Raw genomic sequence first — 24,208 nt, forward strand, 5'->3', positions numbered from 1 at the left:
CAGTTTTAAAGGAATTAATGTTTTATGTTTTTCTGATAGTCCCCATGGACATAGATGTGTGTATTCACTGAAGAGAGAAAAGATGTAAATTGTATGTAATGGAATCCTGATCATTTAAGATGTCTGAGAGCTAACGCTGTTGATACTTGATCCTGTCATCTGCTAAACTTTCAGTTGCTCGGAAGGAGAATGCTCCTGGTGGTGGCCTCTAAGAGATGTATGAGGGGTGGAAGAATGAAATTCTGTACCCAGCTAGGGTGCCTCCGGGACCCCATAAGACTGGCCATGTTAGCCCTCTCTGCTATTTTAAGACTGAAGGGCTCATGAGGAGAAATGTATGATAATACACAGTAATTATATAAAATGTGTATCTGATTTTAAGCAGTTCAGCCAATTACCCTCAGCTTTGGTTTGCATTTGGTATGTATTTCTATTTTCCTTTTCCCCCAAATTGTCAGATTCTTATCTCTTGACCGTTTTTCTCTACTTCTGGATATATTCTCTACTTCTCTACTTGTATATATTCTGGATATCCTTTTTCATTAAATACGACAAAATTATTTCCTCTCAGTTTGTTGCTCATTTTTTAAACCTTGTGTGCAATATCTATCATCATGCAAAAGTTTAAGGATTTATGTCATTAATTCTATCTATTTCTTCCTTTATAGCTTATTGGTTTTTAACCTTTTTAAAATAACCCTTCCCTGGAAAAACAGCTATGACTTGGGGACTCAGATGCCATCATGTTTTCATTCTCTTTTTCTCTTTCTTTCTCTCTATTTCTTATCTTCCTGTCTACAAGTTGGTTTCATTGTTAACTTCCTGCTGTAGACCATCCTTTTGTAAGTGGTTCCTGAGCTTTTCATCTACCCAGAAAGAGACTGATTCTTTTGCTCTTCAGTCCAAAAATCTCAGTTTGGGTCAGCTACCCTTCATGGTATCCTAGAAATGAAGTCATGCAAGAACATGGTCAGCCCCAACCAGAACCACAGGGATGAAAGTGTAGTGACTGGTAAAAGCCATCCTTAGATGCCTGCCTGCTGTAGCTTAGGTACATGGGTATGGTTCTGGGCTCTCTAGAAATTATAATTGAGCTATTGGCCTGTGCCTGTTCCAGTTCAATGTGGTGTGCTGTTGTCCTTAGAAACCAGTAGGACAAGTACTTTCTATTTTTTTCCTTTAGAAAATATTATTGGCTGGTGTTTGTTCTTCCAGATGAAATTGAGAATTAGCATGTCAGGTTCTATTACACATCTCTTTTTTGATGGGAATATTTTGAATACATAGATATATAAGCTCAGAATTGGCTTCTTATTCTGAGACTTACTTTCTAGAATCATGGTATAACTCCATTTTTTTTCAACCTATCTCTTTATGTTAAAGTATCTCACATGGCTGTATTAGTGTCAAATGAATATTTGCGATTTCTCCTTAACCAAATAAAGCTTCATGGAATAATTATAATTTAGGAACACATGTAAGTAAAGGAAGAAAATAAAGGTTTCCTATAGTCCTGCCACTCAGAAATAACTATTTACATTGATGTACATGATGGGGTTGCATCTTCCTTGCACAGGGGTTGAATTTTAGGATACAGAAATGGCACTTGTATCAGTTCAGAATGCATTCAGTTGTACATAACAGGAAACCTGTTGATTGTAGGAGTTTATTATTCACATAAAAAGTCTGGAGATAGGCGGTTGGTTCAGTGATGCAATGAAATCAGAGCTAATTCTGTACAGTTCTTTTGGCTTTTCTCAGGTGGTCACAAGATGGCTGCTGCAATGCAGTCATTATATTCATGTTTGAGGCAAGAGGGTAAGGGATGGGATGCATCAGTTTGTCCCTTTGTTAGAAAAAGGAAGGCTCTGAGGCACCTGGGTAGCTCAGTCAGTTGAGTGTCTGACTCTTGATTTCGGCTCAGGTCACGATCTCATGTTTTGTGAGTTCGAGCCCCACATCGGGCTCTGCGCTAGACGGTGTGGAACCTGCTTGGGATTCTCTGCACCTCTCCTGCTCTCTCACTCTCTCTCTCAAAATAAATCAACTTTAAAAAAATAAAGAAAAAGGAACACATTTTCAGATAATCTCACCTTATGTCTGCTCACTTGACCATCCCTCTATGCAGATAAGGTTGACAAAAGCCAGCCTTTGGCATTTTAGCCTCTGTTGTGGTAAGTGAGGTTGGTTCTGCCTTGGATAGCCAGTCAACACTACCTGTCTTTGCAAAAAAGGTGAAAATCACCATTGAAAATATTTTAAATTGTACAAACCCAGTTTTGTACCCGAGGTAGAGATATAGAGATACCGAGATAACGTCTTAAACCAGTATTTCCCAATACCCCTTAATTAAGTCTTCTTCATTCCCCCCCCCCCCCACCCCAAGGGGTTTCTAAGAAGCCTTTCTCTCTACTTGGCTACCACCTGTACAGTGCAGGACAGAGCCCTGGAAATCCTAGAAATAATTTATACTTGGTTTCCCTCAGTTTTAAATGCCATTCCTTGACTCATTGAGACTGAATTACCTTGGCCGTTGCCCAGGAGTTGGAGTGATGACTCCAGTTGTGTTTGCTCGTTTGCTTTTTACTGTTAAAAAATAGTTGAGCTTCTGTGAAGGGTGCTTTTGCTCTCTGCCAGCTCTGCTGTCCTCTTCCACGCCGCCCAGGCCCAGAGTTTGGTTTCTGCTGCCATGATAGACAAGGAGAAGGCAGCGAGAGAAGTTTCCCTGGGCCATGCCTGACCTCTGGATTAGCCTCACGGTGCCTCTCTGACTCTCGGGTTCTGTTTTCCTCAGTTCCTCTGCTTCCTGAAATTGCAGCCTTGTGCTTCTGGTTCGCGTGGTTCTCTAAATCCCATTCATCTGGCACTTCCAGACTTGTCATTGTTATTAGGTCTCATTGCTTCAGCAGTTATGGCATACCCCTGACAAATAGAGTTCTTTCTTACCTAGGAAAAATATTAGCTTTAGTTTAACCATAGCTGTTTTCTGCAAGTGTGTGAAGAGCTGGAAAATTGCAATTAGTTTCAGATAAGCACAGATGAAATATTCTTGTTTTGTACTAAGGCAACAAATTGAAAGAAGGATTGAGGGCATTGAGTCATCGTAGTGTCTAATGATACAACTAATGCATTATGGGGCTCGTGTATCATACTGGGACCTTGTTACTTATGAAACCTAAAATAAAAGGATCTTAATGTGTCCTTACTAATCCTTGTGCCTCTTAATAAGAGCTTTTAATTTTTAGTCCCGGGGTTAGTCATCACATTTTTGTACTGCTAGCCCCCCTGTGGCCAAACTCAGTACTAATTAATTTTAATAATAGACTCATTAGGAATGTGCTGGCCTACAGGGATAGGCTGGTGACTCATGAAGTCATGGGAAGAGGATGAAATCATTGTGGTCGTTTCAGTGCCACTTAAAAAAAAATCAAATGGCTGTTTCAGGGCAAGGAGGACTGTTTGTGGTCAGCATTTGGGAAGTTGAGTGTTAAATTGCATTGGTTTGATGTGTACTGGTGGGTTGTCAAACTCTGCCACTGATGGTCATTTTTTAAAAAAATATTTATTTTTGAGAGAGAGAGAGAGAGAGCAAGAGCACACGGGGGAGGGGCAGAGATAGAGGGAGACAGAGGGTCCTAAGTGGGCTCCGTGCTGACAGCAGAGAGCCCAACTGGGGGGGCGGGCGGAGGGGGGGCTTGAACTCACAAACTGTGAGATCATGATGTGAGCCAGTCATGATCTGATTGAGCCACACAAGTGCCCCAAGAAGTGTATGTTTCTAAAGAATTAGCAAATGAGCTCTCTCCTGAACATCTGTAAGCGTTGAGTTTCGTTGAGCTGCAGCCGCTATTGGCTGTGAGGTTTCCAGTTTTATTTCTCCATTGCTTCCCCATCATTATATGTCACTTTATTTCCTCTTTTCTGTTGTTGCCTGGGTCAGATGGGTTTGCTTGTATAGAACAATTAGGATGCTCTAGTTATTTTTAAGAACCTGAAGACAAGTACACTTATCTGTTAGAACGCTTCCTCCAAACACCTCTTAACAGTTGAATTGAATCTGCACCAGCTGTAGCCTCGTTATGTGTGGTTTGAGTGGGAGGTGTCTGATACATGGTATGTGTTTCCTGTCTGTGTTTTCATGGAAATGGATTTGGTAAAACTAAGTGACATCAGTTAGAAAAATGAGACAAACCCAATACTAGATGAAGACCTTGCAAATTGGGCCTTAAAACATAGTGGTTCAAATATACTTGCTCACACTTTCAACCTGAATGCAAAATTGGGTGATGGTATAAAATTGTTTAGGCACAGTTGCCAGGAATTGAATTAATTATACACTGAGACCACTCTCTTTGACACCACCCACTCTGTCTATCTGAATTTGCTGCTGAGTTACTCATTTGGGCATGATTTGTTTATTTTGGGGGGGGGGGTGGTTTCAGAGAGAAAGGTTGACAGAGGATCCAAGGTGGGGGCTCTGTGCTGACAGCAGAGAGCCCGATGTGAGGCTCGAACTCACCAACTGTGAGATCATGACCTGAGCTGAAGTCGGACGCTTAACTGACTGAGCCACCCGGGTGCCCAAATGGTTTCATTTTTTACAAGAACGTGAGTTCAGTATCATTTATGAAGGTATGCAAATGCATTGGCCTGAATGAAAGTGAAGATAATAGATTCCATTTTTTTAGCATGATTTTAATTTAGCCACATTTTCATGAATTTTAGATTTATAGCCTTCTAATGCCAGGAATTATATTTTGGGTTTGGAGTGAAGAGGGCCAAGGGCTAGACTTGAAACTCCTGTGTACTTTATCTATAATCTCTCTGGAAGTCAGAAACCAGCAGTGAGAGACACGCAAGAGGCAGTGTTGAGTGGTTATTTCATGAGCTGTAGAGGTGGGTAGTATTTAACCCATCTTCGTCTCAGTTTCTTCATCTGTATAGTGGAAACAATAATAGGACCTATCTCACAGGGTGGTTGTGAGCGTCATAGAGAAGGATACACATACAGCATGACTTAACATGTCATATGTACGTTAATAGGATTAGGATTTAACAACACTCAAATGTTCTTTCTAGTGAGTAAATTCTTAAACCACTGTAAATCAATCCTCTGAATTAAGTTTGTTGTTTTTTTTTTTTTAACAAGAAACATCATTTATTCGTGATGCATGATCAGTATGCATTGACTAAAGATGCATGTTGAAACTCAATTACTTGGTCTTCACCCACTAGAATATTAGCTCTAGCAGGGCAGGGACCGTGCTTGTTTTCTTCTCTCTTTTATCCTTTGTGCCTTCAACAAGGTCTTTCACATAATAGGTGCTCAGTAAATATTTGTGGAAAGAATGAAGGATGCCTGCCATTGTAAATGCTTTCAAGAAACTAGATTTAAAGGATTTTATGATTATGCATAGGTAATCTTGTTATACTGGATAATTATGTTTCTATGGATATAATAATATTGGACTAAAGATTTAGAATATTTTAAATGACAAATCTGGGCATCTCTATGGAGTCATGTAGGATGTGAAGAAAAATGGAAGTTTTCACATGTGTTTGTGTACTCCGTAAAAGTACTGATGTGAGAATAAAATCATTTGGCTTTTTTTTCTTTCTTTAAAACTTTGATACACTATGCTGCCCTAAAAAAAAGCCTTCGATTTTACTATTTTGAAAAAGTCAACGTAAATAGGTAATACACCCTTATGATTCAGAATTCAAAAGTTTAAAAGTGTGCATGGTAAACATGTCCCTGTGACCCCCGTAGACCAGCCACTCTACCGTCTTTCCCACAGACAGCGGATACCTTTAGTTGCTTATGTACCATTTCAGGGATAGTTTTTGCATAAGTAAGCAAATATGTCTATATTCTTTATTCCTTTTTTGCATTGGTGATAGCACATTAGAAATACTGTTCTGAACATGGTTGTTTTCATTGGGTGTATCATGGAGTTTTCTTTCTTCTTTCCTTTTTATGGTGAGAGCATTTCATTGAACTGATAAACCAGAAGTTAGAGAACTGCTCCTCTGTTAATGGGCATTCAACTTGTTTCTGATTTTTTTCTTCTCACAAGCAGAGCTGCAATATAAATGCATGAATATAGGAGTCTCCAGACTCCACTGGGTATCGCCTCTCGGCCTTTTGGCTAAGATCAAGTGCAGACCCCACTGGTTATGCACATTTGTGATTTAATGGACACTGTCATACTGACCACCATGGTGGTTGTGCCAGCTTATAGTTTCACCAAACTAGGTTTGAAACTATTTCTTTGCATTCTTATCCATATCCATGTAATGGATATTCAGTCAATATCCATTATATTACCAAGCTCTTGACTCATTCCCTTTCTGACATGTAACAGAAAACAGTGTTTTAGTTTCAATTTGTATTTTTCTTCTCAGGTTCAACTTTATATATATATATATATATATATATATATATATATATATATATACACACACACACACACACACACACACACACACACAAACACACATATATATGTTTAAGAACTTTCTATATTTCCTTTTTGTGTGACCTATTTATATTATTTTGTATAATTTTTAATTAACTCATTTTCCCCCTTTTTTGTTGATTTGTAGGGATTCATTAACAGGTAAGTGAGCACTTTGAGATATGAATTTCCAGTTTTTTCCTATTGATCTTTTGACTTTCCTTACCATAGTTTTTGCCATCAGAAATGTTTGATTTTTATTCTGTTAAGTATAACAAGCTTTTCTTCTTTGGATTCTTTGTGACTCAATTACAAAAGAGTTCTACTGGCTGAGGTTATAATGTGGGGAATTTTCTCATTATTTCTTTCATTACTTTTATGTTTAATTTTTTTACACTCAAATTTTCAATCCACATGGAAATTATCCAAATATAAATGATGGAAAAATCATTTGACTTCTGCTTTGATTTTGCTTTATTTGTGATCTCACCAAGTCACCTAATTTTTATTGAGTACCTTTACATGCAAGAAACCTTGTTGCACACCCTCTTACTGGGGACCTTATAGCTTAGTAGGATTGATAGGATTTCCAAATCAAATTATACAAATAATAACACAACAAGTGTGATCAGTTCAATGATAGAGATGTTTGGGAATGCAAAGAAAAGAGTGCTTAATTTTTTCTGCATATAAGAAGGGACAGGACTCCTAAAGAAATATGCAGATCATAATAATTTTTGAACCAATTAGTGTCTCAAAGCAATTTCATTTTATGAGATGCTCATTGAAAGATTGATTTAGAAGAACAGGTACAGTCTGAATTCTGAGAATGTTGAGTGTGTGGTATGAGTAGATTAATGATATGGTTCACATTGATAAGCCTGGCATCCCTAGTGATATATTTTTTAGCTAAGAAAAAAAAAAAAAGAAGAAGAAAATAACTAGGGAAACAAATTTGAGAGAGCCAGTTTTCAAGATGAGGGAGAAGATGGCACTATAGGAACAGTAACATACCAACTTTATGCATTTGGAACTCCCTTTGAGAAAGAACCAAGAATAATTAGCTAAGGTTTAATTTTTTTCAAGGTCAATATATCAGTAAGAAGGAGCTCAGATAACTAGAAAGGTGACAGTAAGTTGTGAGGCGATGGAGGAAGAGAAGCTTAATGATGTGGGGAAATGTGTAATACTTGGTGCAAGAAGAGAAAGTAAGCAGAGAGTTTTCCGTCACGCCACAGGACTTGAATGAAGGGGACGTCAGTGATGTCCAAAGGACACGAATGATGTCCAAAGGACACGAATGAGAGAACAGCTTAAGTTTTGAACATAAGATGAAACGTGTAAGTTGACGTAACTTTCAGAAAAGTGAAGGAAATTTGATGTCAGGTACCAGCAGGTAGTTGCTGTCATTTGCAAAAGGAAGCAAACCGTTTGCAAAGCAGAGTAGAGATTGTGACTTTACAGTGAAGCATGCATTATTAACCCACTGTTTTACAAGAATAAACAGTGAAGAAGACCCAGCACTGGGGGAATAAACTCCAAATGTATATGGAGTAGATTATGTTTCAAATATATGTATATATATGTGTATATATGTATGTACACATATATGTATATATGTATGTATATATGTATATGTATGTATGTATATGTTCATATATATGTATATGTGTATGTATATAGGTACACACACAGATATGGTAAAGCATTGAGTTTTGTTCTCAGAGAGCCAAAAGAAGTATGAAGTACCTAATAATGCTTCAGTTTGGGGCACAATCTTTTGCATTTTATGCATGAAGATTAATATTCTTTTGTACTCAAACCCTCAGGTTTACAGGCTTCTCTTAGTGAATGTGTGGTGACTGCTAGAGTGTCTATACTTTTGCACACCTAATATTTTACATTTATGTCTCAACTGGAACATATTTATGAGACCTGTGTGCTTATCAGCAGTACGCACACTTGTTTTGCTGTGCACCGCTAATTTTGATAAGATAACGCCAAAATGCAAGAAAATATCAAATAGTTGCCTAACTGTGCCAAGATGGCAGTGTTGCTGACATTGAATTGTGAGCGGGCAGGAAAGCCTTCTGTGGATTAACTGGAAAGATCTGACAGTGTATATAAGTCAGCTTAGTGGTGTCACTATATAATATGTGATATATGGCGCTGTATAGATGTTGACGTCCTCATGTACGTAGAACCTCTGCAGACTTTTCGTACTATGGGGGAATAAGGCCGCCATATGTCTTTAGACTGGGGTTCGGGAATCTAAGGTTGTACAGCCTTAGCAGCTAATGATCACCTGGTTTAGTCACATTATTTTATAGTTTCGGAGAGTAAAACCTAAAGAAGTTGTTTTTGTTTTTTTGTTTTTTGGTTTTTGTTTTTTCCTGAAGGGATAAGGCAGATTGGGTGGCAGAGATGTGATTAACAGTCAGGTTTTCTGATGGGCTTCACTGGTTTTCCTCAGCACGCGTTGCTACTTTGCCATACTGGTTTTCAATTTCAGTGTACCCCAAGTAATTCTTGGCGAAGATAGAGATTCCTGGTCTCCAACTCAGAGATGTTCTGATTTGGCAGGACTGATATCTGGGCCTAAGAATCTATATATTAAAAAAAATTTGTTTAAACATTTTTTGAAGTGTGTTTATTTTGAGAAGACAGAGCAAGTGAGGGGCAGAGAGAGAGGAGAGAAAATCCCAAGCAGGCACTGTCAGCACAGAGCCTGATGAGGGGGCTTGAGCCCGCAATCCATTAGGTCATGACCTGAGTCGAAACCAAGAGTCATGCTTAACTACTGAGCCACCCAGATCCCCCCCAAGAATCTATATTTTGAAGTATCCACTCAGATGAAGATGGTATTTGCGCCATACTTTGCGAAGGGTGGCCCATGTCATGCATGAAGCCGGAGTACATAGATGTTATTATATCCATGGTCACGCATGTAGGAAGTGGTAAAACCAAGACTCTTTCCCATTCCTCAGTATCTTTTTGCTGTGTGGCTTTGATGTTAGGGAAAGGGAAGTGACTGACTCCCGCTAGAGGTTGGGCACAAGATGCAGCAAGCAGCTGAAATCAACATAACCCACCGCTCAGGGTGATGTATGCTTGCTAATAACCAAAGTACAGTTGCCCAACATGAGCCACCTTTATACAGGCATTTAAAAGAAGTAACGCTATGATAACTAATGCTTTCAACCACAATTTATTTTGAAACTGATTAGAGACGCTGATTTTTAAATATTGGCATCTCCATGCTTTCCAGTCATTCTCCTATTGAACATCTTGGGTAGCCTTCCCCTCCTAGACGCTGGACTTTAGAATTGTTTAAGAACTCTGCCTTTACAGTTCCTGGAACATACAACTTCAATATATAAATAATTAAGGAACATTATTAAAGTGATGAGAGTAATTGCTTCTTGTGTCTGTAGGTCATGTAGTACATGTCTCTCTTCACAAGAGAGACAAGTGTGAGCCCTTGGAGTGACCAGATGAGCCCCTTTGGTGGTCCCTGCAGGCCAAATGTCATCAGACAGAAGGGAGCTAGTGAGAGTGGAAATTGCTAGTAAAAATGAATCCTTTAGAAGGAAGGATAATGAAAAATTAGAATTCACTGAGAAAGTAGATACAGAGATTTTCTGTTTTGCCAAGTCGTTGGGTGAAAATAAACCAGAAGATGGTTGAGAGAATCTAATGGAAAAGGCAGTAGTGTTCATGAGAGAAGAATTTAAGTGCCAGCGGATGTTGAAGAAACCAGGACGTTATTTGAATGGCTATACTTGTTTGTGTTCAGAGGTACTTTAACACAACATCCCAGTCTGTTTTCTTTTGTTTCTGCACCTTCACAGGCTAAATTCTTGTCTAGAGGGCTGTCTAAATTTTTCCTCCAGATTTGTAGCACTGCAAACAGTAAATCAGAATCCTAGCACTGAATAATTGAACAGGCTAAAACATGAGCCTGCCTGGAAAAGAAGACTGGAACTGAAAAATCAATAAGGTTAGGAAAAAACTTACAAAAGCTTTGCTCAATATAAAATAGCAATAAATCAAGAGTAATAAACAATCAAATTGTTTGGATAATCGTTTTACTTTGAACAACATAAGCAAAAAAATTGATAGTTTTTGTGTGCGTATATGAAAAATCCCTAGCATTTGAAAGGTTGTAGAAGAATAAAGGAAGTACAAACAAAAAGGTACATGAAAGGAATTCCTTCTGGCATAACAAAAATCACTTTAGTAAAATAAAATAGTAAACTTGAAGGAAGATAGGTTACTGATTTGAAGAGCTGCTAGGATTCTGGGGAAGCTTTTGGGACATCTCTAAATGTCATCTCGCTGAAACAACATGATTTTGATTTCTGATTGATAGTCTAGGAACAATAGTATTTGAATATGATCTATAGTGACTTAAGGCTTATGACTCAGTCTCTTTCTCATAACTTCTAGAAATTCAACAATTTAATAAACTCACGTCCCCACTATGAAAATGGGGAGTTTGGGTTTGTTTGGTTTTTTTTTGTTCGGTTTGGTTTTAGGGCTTTATTTATTTATTTATTTTCTTCCAATAGGAGAGGGCTGAAAACAAGGCCCTGATGCCCTTGGGGTGAGCTTTGTAGGTAGCTGCTGGGAGCAGAAGCCTGTTTAGGGAGTGAATGGGAATTGGGAGCTGGGAATGGGGCCTTGGAACATCAACTTAAAGAATTTTGCTGTGAAGAAAACAAAAGATGACTTTTTTTTTTAAAGGTGTGAGAGGGTCAGGCAGCTTGAATTCTAAGCTAGGGCCAGTGGTGATGGAGATGTTGAGGTGAAGAGAAAGGGGTACACCGTGGACCATTGCCCTGGGTGAGCCTGAGATGGAGGGGGGCAGCAGGGTTTCGGGGTGCCGGCAGGAAGGAGCAGACTGGGAAATAATCTAATTTTAAATTTTTCGGTTAGACACCTTCCACTTACCAGGAAGCCCTAGCCACATTCTAAGGTAATATTTAGGGATATGACCATATGATAAAGCATAGATAGATAGATAGATAGATAGATAGATAGATAGATAGATAAATTGAAAACTGTACCAATTCTGAAACAAAAGAGTATGGTCATATGTAGCTACAATAATATATGAATAGTTAGATCTTGAATATAGTTAACACTGTTGACTTTGAAGTTTCTGATTAATTAAAAAAAAAAGCCAATACTAGTCTATGATGTATGTGATACTCATAACTTCCCATGGAATATTAGAGCTGGGGGGCACCTGGGTGGTTCAGTCAGTTAAGTGTCAGACTTCGGCTTGGGCCATGGTCTCACGGTTCGTGAGTTTGGTCCCTGCGTGGGGCTCCTCACTGGCAGTGCAGACACTGCTTGGGATATTCTCTCGCTCACTCGCTCGCTCAAATTAAATAAGTAAACTTAAAGATAAGAATATTAGAGAAGTGAGTTGACTGGTTATTGACAAAGACAAGGAGGAACTTAGGTATTCTGGGCACCAGTCCAGAGAACCATAGAGCTACTTCTGAGAATGGAAGAAGGACCAGATGCGGTGACACGACAGATAGTGCTTCAGTCTCCTCCTCTCTGGCAGGTCTTCACCTCTGCTCTTCTACTTGAGTCCATCTGAGGAATTGCAAGGGCAAGTCCAACACTGGGGATTCAGGGGCCCAGGAAGCTTGTGGTGATGTGCCCCACCATATGCAGTCCTGCAGAAGTTCATGGACTCAGAGTCCTTAACTGCCAACCTTGGGTTTTGCTGCAAGCCCTAAAGTTGCATGTTCCTGTGTTGAGCATGAAGTAAAGATGTTGGGATGTAACTTCTGCTGCGAAGAGAGATTCTTCAGCCTTGTAAAAATTTAAAATCCCTTCGGTTATGTTATAGTTATTTCCAGGTGTTATTTAGCACTTATAGAGCATTTTGTGCCCTCAAAGTACTTCTTAATATCATTGGTTATTAGGTAAGATTTCTGATAAGTTGTTCTTACTAGTAGTTTGGATAATTACATATTGTTATTTATAACCAGTATCTGACAGGAGTAAGTAGAAAGTGTATAGTATAGTGACGTGGCTCTGGATCTTGAATGGAATCAGAGGCGCGCGTGTGCGTGTGTGTGTGCGTGTGTGTGTGTGCACACATATATAATTCTACGTAGTCCCATATTATGATTATACATGCAATGTATACGTATGTAAAATCTATATACATACATGTCATTTAAATATTTATACATATACTGATACACACACACACACACACTTCTTTAAATATTTAGGGAGAGATTAGACTGAGTCTAGATTATAAACTTTGAAACCAGATTGTAAGCTCCTTGAGAGTAGGCATTTTTTAAGTTATCTTGTTGCATCTCTCGCTTAATGGACACTAAAAATACTTGCTGATTGCTCTGATTTTATTACCAAGTATGGTGGACATTTTTCCTAAAGAACAGGGCTCTGTGTGTGTAGTCAGTCAGTCAGTTTGTCTAAAGGGCTGCTGACATGCCGCCACTGATAACTGTCTTTATCCTGAAGTGTCTGCTCTTTGCTTGTATGAGACATGAAGCTCATGGTCAGCATAGCCATTGCTTCTCTGAAATGTAAATATCCTCACTCTTGTTAATGTCGTACTTTGATCTCATGCTGGCTGCTCTCCTTTTCTTCATTTTTTTTTCATTACAGCTTTGCCTCTGCCCTTTACACCCAAATGCATCTGAAAAGATATCACCTGCAGAGATGCTATTTGGTGAAGATTTGGAACCTCTTAAGAGTTAAAATATCGCCCTTTATCTTCAGTGGTGATGACAAATGTTTTAGAACCAACTTTTTGGAAGGAATAGTACAATAAAGATGATGAAATAGGTACTATCCATAAAAATTAGTGTGCTCCTATATTACCTATATCAGTGAAGTGCTCACCGATAATCAGATAATTATATTTGGTTATATACATTTGTTGAAAAGAAAGAGGTGGGCTTAATTCTTAGCTAAAAAAGTTTTAAAGTGGGGCACCTGGGTAGCTTAGTCAGTTAAGCATCCGACTTCAGCTCAGGTCACGATCTCATGGTTCCTGAGTTTGGGTCCCGCATCAGGCTCTGCACTGACAGCTCAGAGCCTGGAGCCTGCTTCTTCACATTCTGTGTCTCCCTCTCTCTCTGTCCCTCCCCCATTTTCACACGCTCATGCTCGCTCGCTCTCTCTTTCTCTCTCTCTCTCTTTCTCTCTCTCCCCCCCCCCAATAAATAAACATAAAAAAAATTAAAAATCACCTTTTAAATTGATTCCCCCCCTCCCCATTCCCCGGGGAAATCAGTATGTGTCCAATCACATGTACTCTTGAAGGTACCACATTTCTTTTGTCCCCTAGATCTTTCTAGAACTAGATCCCTTAGAACTTTCATATCTTGTCATTTCCTCTTTCATTTAGATTCACCTCTTGTGACTCCTAATCTCACTGCTACCACCTTGTCCAAGTTTTCATTACCTTGCACTGAGTTATATATACCTAATGATATCTCTCTTAATCCTGACCCATCTGTACAGTGCATTTTTCAGCGCAGATTAGTTTCACCTCGAGTATGGGCATGATCACAAAGTAGACGGGAGTTTTTTTGCTTTGTAGTGGAACATTAACTTTGGAAGAGCTCTCCTCACCTTAAAATTATGGAGCCATAGAGCTTACAATACTACTTTAGATGTTGAGCACATGTAATAAATGTCTCAAGAATTGGCACAGTTGCCTTGATTTAAAAATCGTGTTTTGGTGGTAGGGGATGGGAATAGGATGGCTGTAGGGGGGTCAGTTCAGTATGTTCCCTGTCCAGAGGGAACCAGTTCTGGGAATGAGTAGACAATTTCTTGAATTTACAGTTGTAATAAGCGCAGTAGAGCAAAGAGGGTTTATATCATAGTGGCTCCAATCTCCTTTCATGCTTCTTTGGTGCCCAGCGTTCAATTCAGATACATTCTGGTGAGTGCTTCTAACAGTTCTCTAATTTTCCTGTTTCCTTTCTTCACCTCCAGGTTCATCTTAAATGAACTTCTCCTGGGTCCCATAAGGCCAGTCTGTTTTTGCATTCCTCAGTTCTGATTTCTTTTGGCAGGAAGATGAGATGTGGTTGACAGATTATATCTGAAAAGGGCTTTGGTAATTGCTCGTTCTGTTCGGTGACTGTGTGGCTGACAGATGGGCACAGTGAATACCGAGAGTGTTCTGGACCTCCACATACTTCTTCAGCTCACGAGCGGCGAGCACTGCCAGCATTTTTGTTATTATCTATCAGCATATTTAAAAAGAATTGCTTGGATCTTTACATCTTCTTTGAACCTATAACTAAATCACGTTTATGGCTAGGTTCTCTCCCACCTCTTCGACTCCCTCCTCATTATGTATTTTTTGGAATAGACGAAATTCTCAAGATGTTAGTGCAGGCTGGCATGAATGGGTGCCAACAGCTCTTACAGACTTGTTAAAAGATTTATTTTTTGCCTGCGAATTACACATATGGCCTAGAATGATAATATTAGGATCTGTGTTGGTTGAGATAATTGGCAGATCACACCTTAAGAAAAGTGATTGGTTGGCTTGTCTCTTTCATTTTAATCTGCTGTCTCCATCACAGTCAAATTACCATTATGTAGTGTATTACTATGCCGGTTTAAAAAACTTATTTAACCCATTTATAGGGGGCATCTGTTAGTTGAGCTTGAATTATTTAAAACATTCTCTTACGTTGGCCCATTTGGTAACCGCCAGCAAAGTCAAAATGAGCAGAGAGGGGGATCCCAATAATCCCAGGTCTATAAAGATGGTTACTTAAGGAGGTGACAGTTAGCATCCAGATAACGCTAGAGGTAATCTCATTCAGACTCCGTAGAAAAATAAGCCAGAACTGAGAAATGGGACCTCTGGGTACCAATGTGGAGACTAGGTCTTGAGTGTGCTGTTGGAGAGGTAACCATGAGGCCTTTGCCTCCATGCAGCCCTTATATATATAACACAGCAAGTCTTGGTAGAAGTCCTTGAGATGCAGAGCAGATTAATTCATCTGTTTAACTTCAGTGATGACAGATGAGAGGATGACCTTCGAAATATCCGTAGTTCTGATAATTATTCATTTAACCTTTGTGTAAACACTGGAGTTGTACTACACCAGTCTTGTAACACCTAATTCTTGTGATGGGGATGATGATTATTTCTGCTTATTAAAAAATGCTAAAATTAAATTAACTTAGTTTTCATGTTTTCTTTTCTGTTACCGTATGCATGTGAGTGCTGCATGAGAGAGAGAGAGAAAAACATATGCTCAGGTTTGGAGATTAATTTTCATATCTTAATGAGTGGAAGAAGATGTTCCTACTCACAGGCACAGAAGCTGGACTTGGAAGTCTCTTTTACAATGTAGTTTAAAGATAGACATAATCGGGACACCCGAATGCCTTGGTCGGTTAAGTGTCTGACTTCAGCTCAAGTCATGATCTTGCAGTTCGTGAGTTTGAGCCCTGCATCAGGTGCTCTGCTGACAGCTCAGAGCCTGGAGCCTGCTTTGGATTCTGTGTCTCCTTCTCTCTCTGCCCCTCCCCCACTCGTGCTCTGTCTCCCTCTCTCTGAAAAATAAAAACATTAGAAAAATCTTTTTAAAAATATAGACATAATCAAAAAATAAAGTATACACGCGACGGAGCTGGGATATACCTTTGTTAAAGTTGGGATAATATTTAGATTAGAAAAGTAGAATATGTTACCTCCCCTTGCCTTCAAATATTTACTCGCTGCATCCGTCAGACTTTAGGAAGCTAGCAAATACATGATGTAATAACAAACTTGTATATCTTTCTTTCTCCTTCAACTTAATAATATTTTTCTCCCAGAAAAAATTTTTTTGTTCCACGAAAAAAATTTTGAACTCTAAAAATTTTGAACTCTAAATTCCTGGACCACCATCGAAAACATTTTCATTCTCTTCCTGGTACTAATTTGTCCTAAAATAATTGTTGCCGCATTTATTCCAGTGATTACTGTGCAGTTAGAAGATGTCTTGGAAAATGTCTAGAGTGTTTTACAGAAGCGAGAACTGAGGCTCTCAAAAGTTAAAGCGACTTGTTTGACATTGCACAACAAATTACGTCACAGAGTCCAGAGAAGGAACCTAGATCTCTTTGTTCTTTCTCAGGACTCTCTTGTGGTTTATGTTAGTCCCATTGCATCTCAGTTTGAGTAAATTGCCTGTAAGAGTCAAGAGGATGCAGTTTTTAGTCTACCGATTATTATCAATGTCGTCATCCATGTTGTAATAATCGAATTATACAGTTCAAATTTGTTACTTCCTTGGGCCTTAAATACTCAATACATATTTGTTGACTGACTGAAACTGGTAGTTTTGTTTTACATATGCAATTTTTCTGACCCCCCCCCCCGAAAAACCCATTAAAATTAAAAAAAAAAACCAAGATGGATCCCTCTGATTATTTGGAAGTACATTGCATAGTAAGATACCAGTACAATGACATTATGCAAGTTAAGTGTTCATAGTTGGAGATAAATCAGCATAGTAGAGATTCTAGATTTTGAAAATTGTACAGGTGTTTCTTTCATAACCCCCTCACCCCAAATAGGTAAATGTAAATTTTTTCCAACTCGTTGTACATGTGAAATTGTTATTCTTACAGGCTTAATGTGTTGAAATTAAAATACATAAGTAATGGAGTTACCAAATTGAATTCAAAGAAAAGGAAGTCGATGGTTCTCTATCCTGCTTTTGGCCACATTTCTCCCTTTGAAATCAGTTTCACCTCTCATCAGATATTTGGTGAGATTTTCATGACTTACCTGTCCATCCTAAGTCCATAGAAAGGAATATTTTTACCTTACTTGATGCTCCAAAACCTTGAGTGCAGTTCCCAGATTTCTGATTATTTATCAGGCAACTAAAATTCCAGCCTCTTGGGCTGCCTGAGTGGTCCAGTCACTTAAGCATCTGACTTTTGATTTCAGCTCAGGTCATGATCTCATGGTTTGTGAGATGGAGTCCCACGTTAGGCTCTGGGCTGACACCACAGAGCCTTCTTGGGATTCTCTCTCCCCCACTCTTCTCTGCCAGTCCCCTGCTCATGTTTGTGTGTGTGCGTGCTGTCTCTCTCTCTCTCAAAATAAATAAATAAACATTTAAGAAAAAATAAAATTCCAGCCTCTTGTTTTCCACTCACAAGATTTTGAACTTAACGATATATTTTTTGTATCTCAGAATCAGTGAGAATCAGAATTTTTCATAGAATTTTAGCCATTATATTTCTTATCACCATGGCTAACTTGCAAATAATAACATGATTTTAAAAGTATATAACCTGATGCGGTGACATATTCTGTGTAGATCTTTGAATCGATAGGTTATTTGTCTCTTTGCATGAAAATAGGTTATTTGCTTCACTTTGGGGGACTACCAATTTGCATAAATGTATTTGCAACTGGAAATGGAAGGAATGTGCAATTAGTTTTATAAAACAGTTGGTATGGCTGTCAAAGTTCTTAAAATGTTTTGCAATGTTAGAGCTGGAGTGTCCCAGGGCTTGAAAGAGAAAGCAGAGAAACAAAGCTTTGATAACATTGTCTTCTCCTGGTTCTCCTGGGCTTGTCGTGAGGAACAGGTGTTGGGGGTGGTTTTGAAATTAGTTTGGAATCCTGAGAAATAAATACAACTCTTTCAGAGGCTTAGGGTAAAATGACTTTGGAATACCACTGTTGACTCTGCCCCCATCTGAGAAAATGTTGCTTCTGTTCAGTAGCTCTTGTTAACCTGAAAAACTCTAGGATTACATAAATAATGAATGGGCCCACAATGCGTTGGTTTTTGTAATGTAGATGAAGGTAAGATGTCTTGTCAGGGTTGAAATTTGCATATTAGAATAATTCAGTTATCTTACCATGTTCTTTAAAGAAATAAATGCCTATGAATATTCATGTATTCAATTAAAATATTAATGGTATACTGATACTTGAGTTTTGGGTCTCTAGTCATCCATAAAGAGTTTCATTTAAAGTTGATTAACAGTGAAGGGATAGTTCAGCATAAAGTATAATATATTAGTTTTTTGTCTCTGAAATGAAAATGTAGTACCTGACATGAGTAAATGATTTGTTTATCCTTGCCATGTATCATTTCTTTTGATAAGAAATGGGCACTGACAGAGTATGAATATCTTTTGGTGCCCGAGTACTCTTTTTGGTTTGTTTAAACACTACTATTTACCTGTGTTTTGTAGCTGGGATTTTCTTTAATTGCTTCATTGACTTTTAAATTTTCACTTATTTTTAATTGTGGCGATACACACATAACATAAAATTTGCCAATGTTATCAGGTACATTCACCATCATCCATCTCCAGAGATTTTTCATCCTCCCCAACTGAAGCGCTATAGGTATGAAACACTAACACTCCATGACCCCCTCCTCTAAGCAACCACCATTCTAATTTCTGTCTCTTTGAATTTGACTAGTCTAGTTACCTCCTGTACGTGGGCCCATAGTATTTGTCTCTTGTGACTGGTATATTTCACTTGACATGCTGTCCTCAGGGTTTATTCTTGTTGTAGCAGGTGCCAGAACTTCGTTCCTTTTCAAGGCTGCATGATACTACATACTGCATTGTATGTGATACCAAATTTTGTTTATCCATTCATTTATCTGATGGATGTTTTATTTGCTTCCTGCTTTTGGCTATGTAGATAATAATATATCGATGTTGTGATTAATGCTGCTGTGAACACGGGTGTACAAATAGCTCTCGGAGATCCTACTTTCCCTTCCTTTGGAAATAAACCCAGAAGTGCAATGACTGGGTCATATGGTAATTCTCTTTATATTTTTTTATGGAATTGCCATACTATTTTCCATTTTCCATTTTCCATTACCACTGGTGGTGCACATGGGTTCCAATTTCTCCACAGCCACACCAACACTCGCTATTTTCTGTTTTTAGGTTTTTTAAAAAATGTTTATTTATTTTGAGAGCAAGTGAGTGAGCATGAGCGGGAGAAGGGCAGAGAGAGAGAAAGAGGGAGAGAGAGAATCCCAAGCAGGCTCCTTGCCATCAGCTCAGAGCCTGACGCGGGCCTCCATTTCACGACCGAGAGATCATGATCTGAGCCAAAATCAAAAGTTAGATACTTAACCGACTGAGCCACCCAGGTGCCCCCTGTTTATAGATTTTAAGTTATGTAGAGATTCCAAGCAGTACAGAAAGGTGTAAAGTAAAATTGAAACTCCTTCACTCCCCCTGACTGGGCGGGGGAAGGCGAACGTGTAAAGGACAGGAAGGAGCGTGGAGGTGAGTGTTGGCCTGGGAACTTGGGTGGTCGAGCGTCCAGTTTGGGGGGAAGAAACTCAGGTTGTAGAGACGAGGCATTCGGGTTATTGAATTTGAAATGTCCGAGACATTTAGATGAAATCTCAAGTTTGGGAGAGAGGTCAGGGCTCTATTAGCAGGCTTTTATTAGCATTCAGGTGGTAGTTGATGCCCTGATGGTGCATTTGATCATTCAGGGTGAGGGTTAAGAAGAGCAAAGAATTGGAGAACAGAATCTTGGGGGCCTCTCAAGTTAGGGATGTATGGAGGTGGAGGAGAGCATATTAAACTACAATCATAGTCATCATCTCCCTTAAAACCCTTCTCTTCCTAAATTTCCCTGTTCTCCCAAGATAGCAGCATTAGCAATGTAGTTAGAATCCAAAATGGCAAGTCCTCTCTGGTGGTTGGTTGTCTTTGCCTCATCTCTTACCCAGTTCTTTTACTTTTTTCTGTGATAGCACTTTTCACACCTGTCACTTGTTATTTCTTCCACTTGCATCATTGTTTTTTAGGCCTTTGTTTTTAGTCTATTGTAGTTTTCTGTTAACCTCTCTTCTCCAGAATTTTCTCTCAGATTTTTCATTGACAGTATTTCAGAATTCTATATAAGCTTTCAGATGACAAAAAAAACCATCTACCATTTAAGAAAAATAAAAGTTTGAAAGTGTTCATTTGTAAAAATACAGGTCCTGGCATTCAAAGCCCTTCAGAGTCTTACCTCTAATTTCTCTCAACGTAAATCTCTACGTAAATGTTGGGGGTTTGCCATTCTGCTGTATTTGATCCTCGTGACTTTTCAGGTGTGTGTTTTCTTGGGCCATTTTCACACAAAGATCCAACTCAAGGATTCAAGTCTCATTTCTTCCTTGAAGAGGAAGCAGTGTGGTGTCGTTTAAGAGTTTTGTGCAGATCCTCGTCAGTTACTTACTATCTGTGTAACTTTGAACAACGTACTTTCCTCAAGTTTAGATCCTTCATCTGTAAAGGAGACTATTGTATAGGTAAATTTTGAATTAAAAAAATTTTTTTTTCAACGTTTATTTATTTTTGGGACAGAGAGAGACAGAGCATGAACGGGGGAAGGGCAGAGAGAGAGGGAGACACAGAATCGGAAACAGGCTCCAGGCTCTGAGCCATCAGCCCAGAGCCCGACGCGGGGCTCGAACTCACGGACCGCAAGATCGTGACCTGGCTGAAGTCGGACGCTTAACCGACTGCGCCACCCAGGTGCCCCGTGAATTAAAATTTTTAAAAAGTGAAATGTGAACCATAGTAGTTAGTATTTCTGATTTTTGTCCCTTGGGGTTGTCTCACTCGTTTATTCATTCAGTGACTACTTGCCTTGGCAGGATGCTGGGCTTTGGGGATGTAGCATTGTACGAAGTGGACAGAGGTCCCTGCCATCGTGGAATTTAGCAGAGGTGGATGATAAGCCAGATAAGACATCTTTTATAATGCTGTAACAATGACAAAGGCTAAGGAGGAATATTAAGGCAGGAGAGGAGGCATAAGGGAAGGTTGAAATTTTAGATGGGGTATATGGAGAAGGCCTCTCTGAGAAGTTTTCTCATTAGAAATTCAGAACAAACTCAGTACTTAGGCTGTGACATGCTGTTGTGTGTCTCGATGTGTGTGTGCAATCAGCTTTGACCTCAGTTCCCTGATGGGCTCCTTGCGCAGAGGGACAGACAGTTTGTATTAGCTCTTTGTATTCCTCATCCCTCTTACCCTGCAGTGGAAATACATCATCCTGACAAGGAATTGATAGAATATCAAAATGTAACTGGAAATGGTGGGAAAAGCCAGGCCTTCATATCTAAGAAGAGGTTGGTGGCATCCCTGGGAGTTAAATATTTAATAACTTGTTTCATCTGATTTTTAACAGGACAGACACTCAGGATTGCAAAATCAGAACCAGAGAGATAAAGACTAGTTGCCTCCATTGGTTAGGCCTTGTTAATTGTTTTTTTTTTTAATTTTTTTTTTTAACGTTTATTTATTTTTGAGACAGAGAGAGACAGAGCATGAACGAGGGAGGGGCAGAGAGAGAGGGAGACCCAGAATCGGAAGCAGGCTCCAGGCTCTGAGCCATCAGCCCAGAGCCCGACGCGGGGCTCGAACTTGTGGACTGCGAGATCGTGACCTGAGCTGAAGTCGGACGCTTAACCGACTGAGCCACCCAGGCGCCCCTTTGTTAATTGTTCTTTAGAGACTGAATGAGGAAGGAAGTACCTTTGAATTCCATAGCGAAAACTGGATCTCTCAGGGGAAATTGAGCTCAGAACTAAGTGAAATGTCACTGCTCACACACAAACTGAACTTGACTGGCCTTGGAAAGCTGGGGAGTCCACAGCCATTTTTATTCAAATCTTTTGTCTGTTACAAGGTATTTACATGTCAGAGGGAACAAAACTCATGGAGTAAATGGCCAAGTTTTACCATCATTGTTTGAACCCATCAGCAAAATCAGATGATGGCTTGCATCTGTAATTAACAGTTAAATTTGTTCTCCAGATTGCTTTAGCTTCCCGCATACCAGGCAGGAAATTGGAATCTGAGAGAGGAACTCAGAATGTGCAACTCTTATTTCTGGTTCATTTTTGTCCAAAGAAAAGTTATCCTGAGAAGAGTTAAATTTCCTGCCAACAGTGACATGGAAGCTATGTTGTTGCTTTTGCTTCTGTTTTGAACTTTGAAAACAGAAAACCCAGCAAACACTACACTTTGATTAGTTCGAGCATTTTGTTCCCTTAGGGGAGACTGTAGACTATAATTTCATCACAAGAAAAGTAGTGCCTGAGCTGTAGCCAAAGTTTGAGTTTGTTTTTCCCTTGGGGATTTGACATTTTCTGTTTCCTGACATTTTTACCATTGTTAGACACACGTCTTTGTATTCCTGCCCTATATTCATCCCCTCGGGGAATTTGTGTATTTTATCTACTGGAAGGCAGGAATGCCTTCTGTTTTGGACAAGTCATTTAATTGTTAAAATAAATCCACCTATAGTGTAATAGACCAATCATTAGGAACTGAGCCATGTGGCAGCATTCAGATTCATGAGACCCAGATCCCAGGCTCAATCCAGCAAAGAAATTAAATACCATGTACACAAAATGAGTGATTTCCCTTTCCCTTCCCTTCCTCACCTGGCCCTTCCACCCCACCCTTTGAAAATATTAAATAGCATCTTAAAAGCAAACAAAATACCTTTGGTTCAGTATTTCTGGCGTGTTATTTATGGTTGTCTGTTTGGGAGGATAAGAATTTATTAGCAGTAAGTACACTAGTAATGAACGACGGCTGCCTTTTTGCCATTATCCTTTATCTGTTTTATATAAATGTCCAGTAAAAAAAAAAAAAAGTAATGAAGGCCTAACACTTTTTTGCTCCCTTTTTAGCTAATTTGATGTAATTCCACTTTAATTAATGGATATATTATTAATGAATATATTCCATATATATATACACATGGAGATATAGCATATTTTCCTAGCTGTATTTCCCAGCAATACTGCCTCTTTTCCTTCATTTCTGACACTGTATTTATTTTGTTTAAAAATACACGTTCTGGGACAAAGTTGCTGATGTGAATTTCTTAAGGGGCTTATTGAACCGTTAGTTTCTGGAAGTGATTTCTCGTAGGTTTGCACCCCGTTGGACAGAAGGCGCAGGTCATTGGATTACAAAAGGTGACATTGGGTTTTGGGACAGTGAATGAATGCAGGTTTGAGAATTGGTTCATTTTTGCCTCATACTGTGGCAACAAGGTGCATACAGACATGCAGACACGGGGCAGTAGCTGTACTGTGTCCTGAGAGCGTAATTTGGGTCTGTGGGACTAACCAGTTCTTGTCATTTTTCCCGTCCAGAACTCTATAGAATTCACCTGCTGTAATTATTCGTTAGCCAACAAAAGTACGGCAAGGTGTGGACTTCAGTTCTCTGTAGCCTTAGGAGCCTTTGGAAAGGATTCTTTTACGGCCACTGTGTTGCACACAGGAGTGTTGACACCTGCAGTTATCTGGAGAGCCCTCGAAAGATCCATCCAACAACCGAATTGATAGATGTTAATCAAAGGGCTTAAATTTTCAGAAAATCGAGGAAGTCTTCCATTTCGCTGGCCGTAATTCTTCTCCGACTTGGTGTGATGTGACGCGCAGGAGACAATGCGGCGAATAGCCACTGCCTCTGTGCCTTAGATAAGTATGGTGGTGCCGTTTTGTTGTTTTTACAAGTGATACGGAGTGAGTAACATCTGCGCGAGGAGAGATTTGTCAAGGCGAGATTGGAGAGGCTGCTTTATTGCTCCGGTTGTAGACTCTGACGTTTCTTCATTAGTCTTGGTATCTCCGGTTCACTATCTGAAATTAACTCTGCTAATCCTTTCCTAGCAGGCATAACCTTCAGAGCCAGAGATAATCCAG

The 24,208-nt window shown here is 39.3% G+C and overlaps 1 protein-coding gene and 1 pseudogene across 1 annotated transcript in view; both read left to right on the forward strand.

Annotated features, from left to right (window-relative positions):
• The window catches only part of EXOC4 (exocyst complex component 4), a 754,752-nt gene that overhangs the window by 275,466 nt on the left and 455,078 nt on the right, over positions 1-24,208 (forward strand). The window lies entirely within an intron of this gene.
• Positions 6,130-6,273, forward strand: LOC122488876 (annotated as a pseudogene).

The sequence above is a fragment of the Prionailurus bengalensis genome, chromosome A2 (assembly GCF_016509475.1).
Source record: "Prionailurus bengalensis isolate Pbe53 chromosome A2, Fcat_Pben_1.1_paternal_pri, whole genome shotgun sequence".
Lineage (NCBI taxonomy): Eukaryota > Metazoa > Chordata > Mammalia > Carnivora > Felidae > Prionailurus > Prionailurus bengalensis.